We start from the raw sequence: 9836 nt of genomic DNA on the forward strand, positions 1-9836 counted from the left end.
GGACAGATGATGAAAGGTGGTGTGGCCTAGATTATATCAAGTCACTTTATGAGGAGACCACCACAGATTTCCCTCCCTGAGAAGATGAAGGTTCAACCTTAACATCCTTAAAGCCAGTGAGCCCCACAAGGAAGAGGAAGACATCGAGGTAAGAGCATCTGTGAAAACACTGCCCTGACGCTGACTTGACAGGTCTTCCTGAAAAGTAACCCTCTCCTGCATGCTTAGCTGCCACTAATGGGTCTTCCATGCTGAAGGCACTTCTGGTGCCCTCTTAGTTCCTAGTCAGGTGAGGACTTTGCCTTCTCTGTAATTCACTCCATTAAGTGATAGATCAGATGGACCAGAAAGAAAGATGTATTAAGATCAAGACCTTTACCAGGAGGTCAGAGGGCCAGTGCTGTGGAATGACCACGGTGAGTGTTGGTCCTCTTTGTATGAGCCTCCCCAGGGTAGCTCATAAAGTAGAGGTGACTTTTCAACCATGGAGACATGACTTTCTAGTCTCCCACACACTTGTCACAGAACAATAACATCCTTCATATCAAACATCCTTCAACCATACTAAGATTGAAATGCCTCCAGATCCAGTCCACAATATATCTATAATAAAAGAAGGTGAAAGTTACAGAGTTCAGATTATATGGAGAAGCACATCTTTTCTTCATGACCACAGGTACCATCTCCACCTCAGAGTGCCAAGAAATGAGAAGGCTGCCATTGTTGAGAGCAAGAAGAGAGAATTGTAGGAACAGTGCAAAACCCTTGACATGGCCCCTGGGCCATTGGTTTCATAGGCTTTAAAAACCTAGCAGTCAGAACCTCCAGCGGAGTTTCCTTCCTTTTCATGTCAGATATCAGTAGAGATGGTCTATCTACCCTAATGCCCAGCTGAGTGTCTTCCCATGTCAAGGATCCCACATACCTAGGTTTCACTTATGACTAGGCATTAGGCTGATATCATTCTAATGAAGAAACATTACAAATTGATCAGAAATGTCTCTTTCTTCAGGGACTTTTACTGTTTCTTCACTCCTATCAATGCGAGAGAAATGGGATGAGGTTATCAACAGAAAGATGAGCATTGGCTAGGTGGGACAGAGCCCCCCCAGGGGTTTTGACACCATTCTTTGGTAAATTATTCTGACTCTTAAAAATGCTCATCAAATGTGTCAAATGAAAGCATTAAGGCAACTCCTTCTCCCCTACTTACTGATACTCTCATGTTCCTAATTTGGGGGTTCCCACATTTGGAGCATATAAAATGCAATTATGACAAACCCAAAGCTAGTGGAGATCACGGTGAGGAATATAGTGGTCAGATGAGTCTTATGAGCTTACTTAGGTGGAGATATTTCCCTGGTTGAAGGCCAGAGGCCAGGAAGGAAAGGAATGGTAGTCTGAATGCCTCATACTCCATGAGAGGAGGCAGGCCAGTGTTCACATTTCCATGTCATAACTCTTTAACAACATGACTTGTAAACAGGAAACACTAAATTTCAGTTGCTACATTAAAAAATTCATATTTGTCCTTCTTTTACTTAGGAACACAGAGACTAGAAGATGGTCCTAATCTTGACTCTCTAGGAATGCAGAATGTAGACAGAACTCAAGGCCAGAAGGGAAGGGGAATTTAATCTTCTGACTGTTACTGCTTCTCAAGTTATGGCCTCTGCAAATCCTTTCTAGTTATATTCCAAGAGGAAAAGACCCAGCGATACATTACAGGTCAGTTGAGGACAGATGATGAAAGGTGGTGTGGCCTAGATTATATCAAGTCACTTTATGAGGAGACCACCACAGATTTCCCTCCCTGAGAAGATGAAGGTTCAACCTTAACATCCTTAAAGCCAGTGAGCCCCACAAGGAAGAGGAAGACATCGAGGTAAGAGCATCTGTGAAAACACTGCCCTGACGCTGACTTGACAGGTCTTCCTGAAAAGTAACCCTCTCCTGCATGCTTAGCTGCCACTAGTGGGTCTTCCATGCTGAAGGCACTTCTGGTGCCCTCTTAGTTCCTAGTCAGGTGAGGACTTTGCCTTCTCTGTAATTCACTCCATTAAGTGATAGGTCAAATGGACCAGAAAGAAGGATGTATCAAGATCAAGACCTTTACCAGGAGGTCAGAGGGCCAGTGCTGTGGAATGACCACGGTGAGTGTTGGTCCTCTTTGTATGAGCCTCCCCAGGGTAGCTCATAAAGTAGAGGTGACTCTGTCAAGGAATGAAGACTTGACTTTCTAGTCTCTTACCCACCCCCTGCCACAAAACAATAACCTCCCCTACATCAAATAGTCGGATCAAACATACCAAAATTAAAATGATTCCATATCCAAGACACAATTATTTCTAACTCAAAAGAAATGAAAAATTTTGCGGAGTCCAGATCCTGTAGTATGCCCTCCTTTACCTAGACCATAGGCACCACCTCCATCTCCAGTGCAGAGAGAAGAGACAGTTGCTATTGTTGACATCAAGAAGAGTAGATTCTAGTGGTAGGAAACTGTACTAGAGATGTCCCCCATGTCCTAAGAACCCAGGAATCCACTCATTGATGAGAGCTACTCATTCTGGTTCTGGTTCCAGGGGATTCTCTCCCCCAGTTCACTAATTCTGGAACACTGGAAACCCATCCTTTACAATTCATATGAATATATGCATTTAAGTCTGAAAAGGAGACATTTAATAAATGGATTTGGATCATTCCTCTTGCCTCCACCAAGAGAGCAAATAGAATGTGGTTATCAACAGAAGAAGCCCTTAATTTTGGTATCTGGAGTGATGTCCTTTGGTCTCAGACATGAGGCCGCAACACAGATATAATCTGAGTTAGAATTCAGTCTCAGATACAATCTATTTTATAAAAAGAGATCAAGACTAGATCACACAGTTGGCCTCTAACAAAGAAGTAATGTACAATAAATCTGGGCACTCCCAAAAGATGACAAGAATAGGTCCTTATATCTTAGAATCAGGGCTGAAATTCTTCCAACATCTGAATTGTCAGCAGAACACATAACAGCAGTAAGGGCTCCCTCACATCTACCTGCTTCCTTTCTTGCAAGATCAATGCCAAATCTTTGTGTTGGTAAAGGTAAAGTAACTTGCTGGTAATATTAAAGCCAACCTTAAAAGGGGGGAAATTTAAAAACAACAGCTCAAGGAGCTCTAAGAAATGCTGAACAACTTATCTATATACTTTCCTTGGAGGGTTGCTAAGGCTGTCTTTACAGGCTGTCTTTGTGTAATTTCAGTACTTTATCACTAATACCAACTAGAGAGAACTAGTTCCTTCTCCCCAGTTGTCTACCTCCTTGAACTTCCACCTAGTGATTAGTGACTTTATTTATTTATTTATTTATTTTGAGAGAGAGAGTATGTGAGCAGGGAAAGAGGAGAGAGAGGGAGACACAGAATCTGAAGCAGGCTCCAGGCTCTGAGCTGTCAGCACAGTGCCCGACGTGGGGCTCAAACTAATGAACTGCAAGATCATGACCTGAGCTGAAGTCAGACGCCCAACTGACTGAGCTACCCAGGCACCCCTGATTGGTGACTTTCAATTGCAAAAGAATCTAGGATTAGAGACCTGGAACAGTGGTTCAACTGACAGAAGGGAAGGAAGGAAGGAAGGAAGGAAGGAAGGAAGGAAGGAAGGAAGGAAGGAAGGAAGGAAGGAAGGAAAAGAAAGAAAGGAAGGAAGGAAGGAAGGAAGGAAGGAAGGAAGGAAGGAAGAAAAGAAAGAAAGAAAGAAAGAAAGAAAGAAAGAAAGAAAGAAAGAAAGAAAGAAAGAAAGAAAGAAAGAAAGAAAGAATGAATGAATGAATTTGGTCAATTTGCCTCAAGAGAGTGACTGCAGAATGAGTCATAAGGTACAATGAAGATATGTCCCTCATCCAAGCTCTAAGGGATTCCTACTAAGTCTGTTAGTAGCACAAGAAAACAGAAGAGAAGATATTCATTCCCAACCACTGAGAATAGAGGATATTAGTGCATTAAGAACAGCAGAAAGAAAAGGAACTAAGCAAAGGAAGTAAGAGGAGAGAAGCAGAAACACAAGGATTATATCAAGGGGAAGGAAAGAGAGGAGCAGTCAAAAGGGCAACTTCAGAATTTCTAGGGATTCTAGAAATTCTAGAAATGTCTAGCTGGACTGTGACAGCCACCAAGGAGAAATGTTGAAGGTCACAGGGGCTATGGAGAGAAGGACAGAAAATGAACATTTACACAGCATTATATGGTTCATTGCCTGGGATAGACACAGTCTCCTGAGAGGAAGATACCAGAGGTACCCATCCTGCGCTCAGACTCCCTGCTCCCTGATGGGGCTGCAGTCCAACCAGAGTTAAGGCCTAGCCAAATATCTCTATGGAGTACTTTTCAAAGGGCAGATTCTAGAACCACGAATATTCAACATGACTTTGGTGATATTCTGTGGAAGTGCACATTGTGGTAAATGTATTGCAGACAGCTTGCTGAAATAATATCCCCAGATTTTTCCAAATCACAGGCTTGCATCTGGATTGAGAGAAGAGAGGAGCAATGAAGAGAAGGCAGAAAACAGAAGAGGAAAGCAAATTCTCCAGCAGTTGCAAGGGCTCTTCACAGGAGGAAGACATGCCAGCCCAGCTCAGGCTAGATTGGAACCTTCTGACCTCTCCAAGGTCACATGACAGAACCCTCAGTTAATGCTCCCAAGTGAGCATGGAAAGAGACGATCAAAGGACCTCTTTAGGATGAAGTCAGATTCTAGGTTTCTCTTTACATTATGGAGAATTTCCTCTGAGATAGGAAACCAAATGGTAGTGAATGAATGAATGACAATGCTTTTTCCCCAAACTCAAGAGCTGGTGTGACTGAAGACAGGGAAGTAGACTTCCACACAAGAGTTAAACAGAATGGAGGGGAGACAGCATCATTCCCAGAGAAGTCACTCACAGAAGATCCCTTCTCAGCTAGCTCTCAGGATAAGGTTATCCTAGGAGGCTCATGTTAGATCAGACCAAGTCCTCCCAACAATAAGGAGTACCTGGGGAAAGGGATAATCATGATTCAGCCCTGGGTGTGTGATCTCTAAAAACCCAACTATTTAATGGATACCACTATTTTTCTGTGGATACTTGCCAGGATATGGACTTGAAATCAACACTGGAGACTAGTTTCCCAGACGTGCCAACTATGTTAGGAGTGAGATGGACCGTCAGTGGGGACCTTTCACTCAGCAGGGTTGGTCTAGGAAACATGCAAATTTCTCAAAACCCTTTTGTCCTCTTGGCATCAAAAGAGGTATCAAAACTAGGAGTGCCAATTGCATCACCTAGAAGAGGGGAAACTGGAAAGCACTGTCTAACTTTGACACACATGAGACTGTGCCCTGTGTTGACAAATAAGATAATTAAAGAGGGAAGAATTAAGAGCTAGTCCCTTGGCATGGGCATCAACCTAGGACACAAATCCAGCTCCCAAAGATGACACCTGACTTGGACTAGTTGTTCATGTGTAATAATAACCTTTGGTATTTGAGAGGTCAAAAGCCTGGGGGTATGGTCACAAAGAATTAATATCATCCTTCTTTTATCAAACCCCATCTCTTCTAAATATCTATGACCTGACACAAAGAGCAGAGGAGGTCCAGAGATTCAATGTTGAATACAAGGTCAGAATTAAGATCCTGATGTATGCCCAGAATTGGCCTATTAGATTGAGCCCTCAGCCACTTGAGACATTTTTTTTTTCCATTCTTGGCCATCAAGACTTACTATAAAGTGTCATCTTTCTGAGGAGTTGCTGCATCTCCCCAACCAACCCTGGCAGTTTACAATCATCACTAAGAAATACCAGAGCCGTGCCCTTCTACTCCTCTCTTCTTAGGTGACCCTCTCCTTCTAAGAACCCTGAGTTACACTGCAACTGGGACAGGTGCAGAGGAACCAACTGATACATGGGATTCCTGCAGCACCTGTCCTGGAATCCTGCCCAGCCCTAACCCAGAGATCCTGTGATTGCAGATCTTTTGGGAGCCAGTAAAGAGACCTCCAGATTCTCCTTTGGCTCTGAGAAACTCAAATGGTGGAACAGGATTTATTTCCAACATGGGAGGAAGTTATAAGGAATCAGCTTTTAGCTCAGTATCTCAGACGGGTATTTGTCAGGGCTGGAGCTGTTCTACAAAAGACTGAACAGCCAAAGAGAGGGTTGTGGGAAGGGACTCAAGCAAAATCAGTAACCAGCATCAGGGATGCCAAGAGAGGATTTCTGCATTAAGCTGTTGGTTTCTGTGTCTAAGATTTGCATTACTAAACACTTAGGGCATGAACCATGTCTTATTCATCAGCTGCTAGTGTAGTTCCTTAAGTGTTTTCATTAATCTGTTCATGATTGTGTGTCCAGTGGACAGGTCATTGAAAGTTGCTCATCACAGGCCTGTTGTACCCAAAAGGGCCCAACTATCTCATGTCTGGGCCTGGTCTGTGAACAGAAGCAGTTTCCAGTGAAAGAGCCCCAAAGAAGTTTCTGATTCTTATAGCCTTGGTAGGAAATATATTCCACCTACAAATCTAAAGTCTCAGCCTTGGAAGAAAAAAACAAAGGAGGACAAATTCATTTATAATAGCACACTGACACTGGCATGAGTAAAAGTAGGGAATACAGGTGGGAAGGCCACACACTTGGGATGATTCCTAGTTTCTGGAAAAGGGCCCTGACCCACTTACATCTCTAGCTCCCCACATTCCCAGTGAGTGACATTCCTTGACATGTAACAAGGCTTGTTATTCTTCCATGAGAGATCAAGCTTCTGGGGTAACAGGTCCTTGGTTAAACACATTCATGTTTCTTTTTTTTTTTTTCAATATATGAAATTTATTGTCAAATTGGTTTCCATACAACACCCAGTGCTCATCCCAAAAGGTGCCCTCTTCAATACCCATCACCCACCCTCCCCTCCCTCCCACCCCCCATCAACCCTCAGTTTGTTCTCAGTTTTTAAGAGTCTCTTATGTTTTGGCTCTCTCCCATTCTAACCTCTTTTTGTCTTCCTTCCCCTTCCCCATGGGTTTCTGTTAAGTTTCTCAGGATCCACATAAGAGTGAAACCATATGGTATCTGTCTTTCTCTGTATGGCTTATTTCACTTAGCATCACACTCTCCACTCCATCCACGTTGCTACAAAGGGCCAGATTTCATTCTTTCTCATTGCCATGTAGTACTCCATTGTGTATATAAACCACAATTTCTTTATCCATTCATCAGTTGATGGACATTTAGGCTCTTTCCATAATTTGGCTATTGTTGAGAGTGCTGCTATAAACATTGGGGTACAAGTGCCCCTATGCATCAGTACTCCTGTATCCCTTGGGTAAATTCCTAGCAGTGCTATTGCTGGGTCATAGGGTAGGCTATTTTTAATTTTCTGAGGAACCTCCACACTGTTTTCCAGAGTGGCTGCACCAATTTGCATTCCCACCAACAGTGCAAGAGGGTTCCCGTTTCTCCACATCCTCTCCAGCATCTATAGTCTCCTGATTTGTTCATTTTGGTCACTCTGACTGGCGTGAGGTGATATCTGAGTGTGGTTTTGATTTGTATTTCCCTGATGAGGAGCGACGTTGAGCATCTTTTCATGTGCCTGTTGGCCATCCAGATGTCTTCTTTAGAGAAGTGTCTATTCATGTTTTCTGCCCATTTCTTCACTGGGTTATTTGTTTTTCGGGTGTGGAGTTTGGTGAGCTCTTTATACATTTTGGATACTAGCCCTTTGTCTGATATGTCATTTGCAAATATCTTTTCCCATTCCGTTGGTTGCCTTTTAGTTTTGTTGGTTGTTTCCTTTGCTGTGCAGAAGCTTTTTATCTTCATAAGGTCCCAGTAATTCATTTTTGCTTTTAATTCCCTTGCCTTTGGGGATGTATCGAGTAAAGAGATTGCTACGGCTGAGGTCAGAGAGGTCTTTTCCTGCTTTCTCCTCTAGGGTTTTGATGGTTTCCTGTCTCACATTCAGGTCCTTTATCCATTTTGAGTTTATTTTTGTGAATGGTGTCAGAAAGTGGTCTAGTTTCAACTTTCTGCATGTTGCTGTCCAGTTCTCCCAGCACCATTTGTTAAAGAGACTGTCTTTTTTCCATTGGATGTTCTTTCCTGCTTTGTCAAAGATTAGTTGGCCATACTTTTGTGGGTCTAGTTCTGGGGTTTCTATTCTATTCCATTGGTCTATGTGTCTGTTTTTGTGCCAATACCATGCTGTCTTGATGATTACAGCTTTGTAGTAGAGGCTAAAGTCTGTGATGCCTCCTGCTTTGGTCTTCTTCTTCAAAATTACTTTGGCTATTCGGGGCCTTTTGTGGTTCCATATGAATTTTAGAATTGCTTGTTCTAATTTCGAGAAGAATGCTGGTGCAATTTTGATTGGGATTGCATCGAATAACACATTCATGTTTCTGTGACAGATGTTGCATCCCTTTCCAAGGAGAAGGATGTTACAGGAAAGGGAACAGTGAGGGATTAAGAAGGTGACCTGGCTACAAAGGAAGAGAGTATAGATAAGAGACACTGAGGAAAAGGAAATCTTGGGACTTAGGAAACATTTTCTCCTCGATTTTACTTGGACAACAATCAAAATGTCACACATTAAGTTTTCTTCGTATGTTTTTAACATGTATATTGAAACAAAAACCACCATATAGCAGAAATAATTACCCTGATGAAGATCTATCTAATCAAAGTATCTTTGCAGTAAGTTAGTATTTTATTTATGAAATGTCATGTTCAGCACACAAGGATCCTGTTTAGACACCTGCAGGGGGACCCAATACCCAAGACATTAGGTCTAACCTCCTTTGACTTTGATCCCATTTCCTCCCAGCACTCCCCGCCCTCCTTGGACCTCCCGATCTCTTTATTTGAACATCTTTATCTTGTTGCTGAAGCAAAATAAATTTTCTCCCTTCCTTTTCCTTGACATTTACTGCATTAAGTCCAATTGGGGCCTTTTCCTCTCCCAGACCGATTTGATCTATCCCAAGTCCATATTCAATTTTCCCTCCTCTGACTTCCCCCAAGCACTTCATTGATACCACCAAATTCAGCACTCCATTTGAGTAGCCTGACTCCTGCCCTTTCCTCTGTTCAGGGAGGTCCACCCACAGCAAAGACCTGGCCTTAAGATGAGAATGGATGTGTTCTGTCTTTACTCATCCCGCGTTAAATTGTGCTCTGAATCTGTTCAAATGCTCTGGCAGATAGTGAACTCACTGTTAACACTTCAGTATGCGATACAGAAAAGAAAATCCTCCCCTGGAAGCATTGAGACAATGTGGTATCCATGGTCTCACTCATCCTTAACAGAAATGCCAAATATTTGCAGTGGCATATTCTATTTTAAATATGGCTAAATCACAGTGGCTCCCCCAGGGGAACATCACCTCAAAATGGACATGTGAAACCCAAGCTAGTGAATAAAGTCACTGAGAATATTCCATCTGGTCATGGAAATAAGCACACTCAAAACAAAATGTGACTTTGGGTACCACACATTCTTAGGAACTACTCTTCCTTAACACAAGCTTATGCCTATTAATTTTTTTATTTAATAAGTTATTCAGTGAGTGCTGGAGGTGGGAAGAGTCTGGGACATGCTTTATCACCCAGCATCCATTTCTTAGACCACTGGTTTCCAAAACTGTGCTGGTTAGACCTAAAACAAGTTAGTCTTCATTTAACTGTATTGTATTATTGGTCTCCTGCCAGCAACCACAATAAAACCACTCCAATCTCATTCACAGAGAAAAAAGTCTCTTAAAGTTTCTAACCCAGAATGTCAACCAAAGGACATTGCTGTCTGCC

This window comes from Prionailurus bengalensis, chromosome D4 (genome assembly GCF_016509475.1).
Source record: "Prionailurus bengalensis isolate Pbe53 chromosome D4, Fcat_Pben_1.1_paternal_pri, whole genome shotgun sequence".
NCBI classification, from domain to species: domain Eukaryota; kingdom Metazoa; phylum Chordata; class Mammalia; order Carnivora; family Felidae; genus Prionailurus; species Prionailurus bengalensis.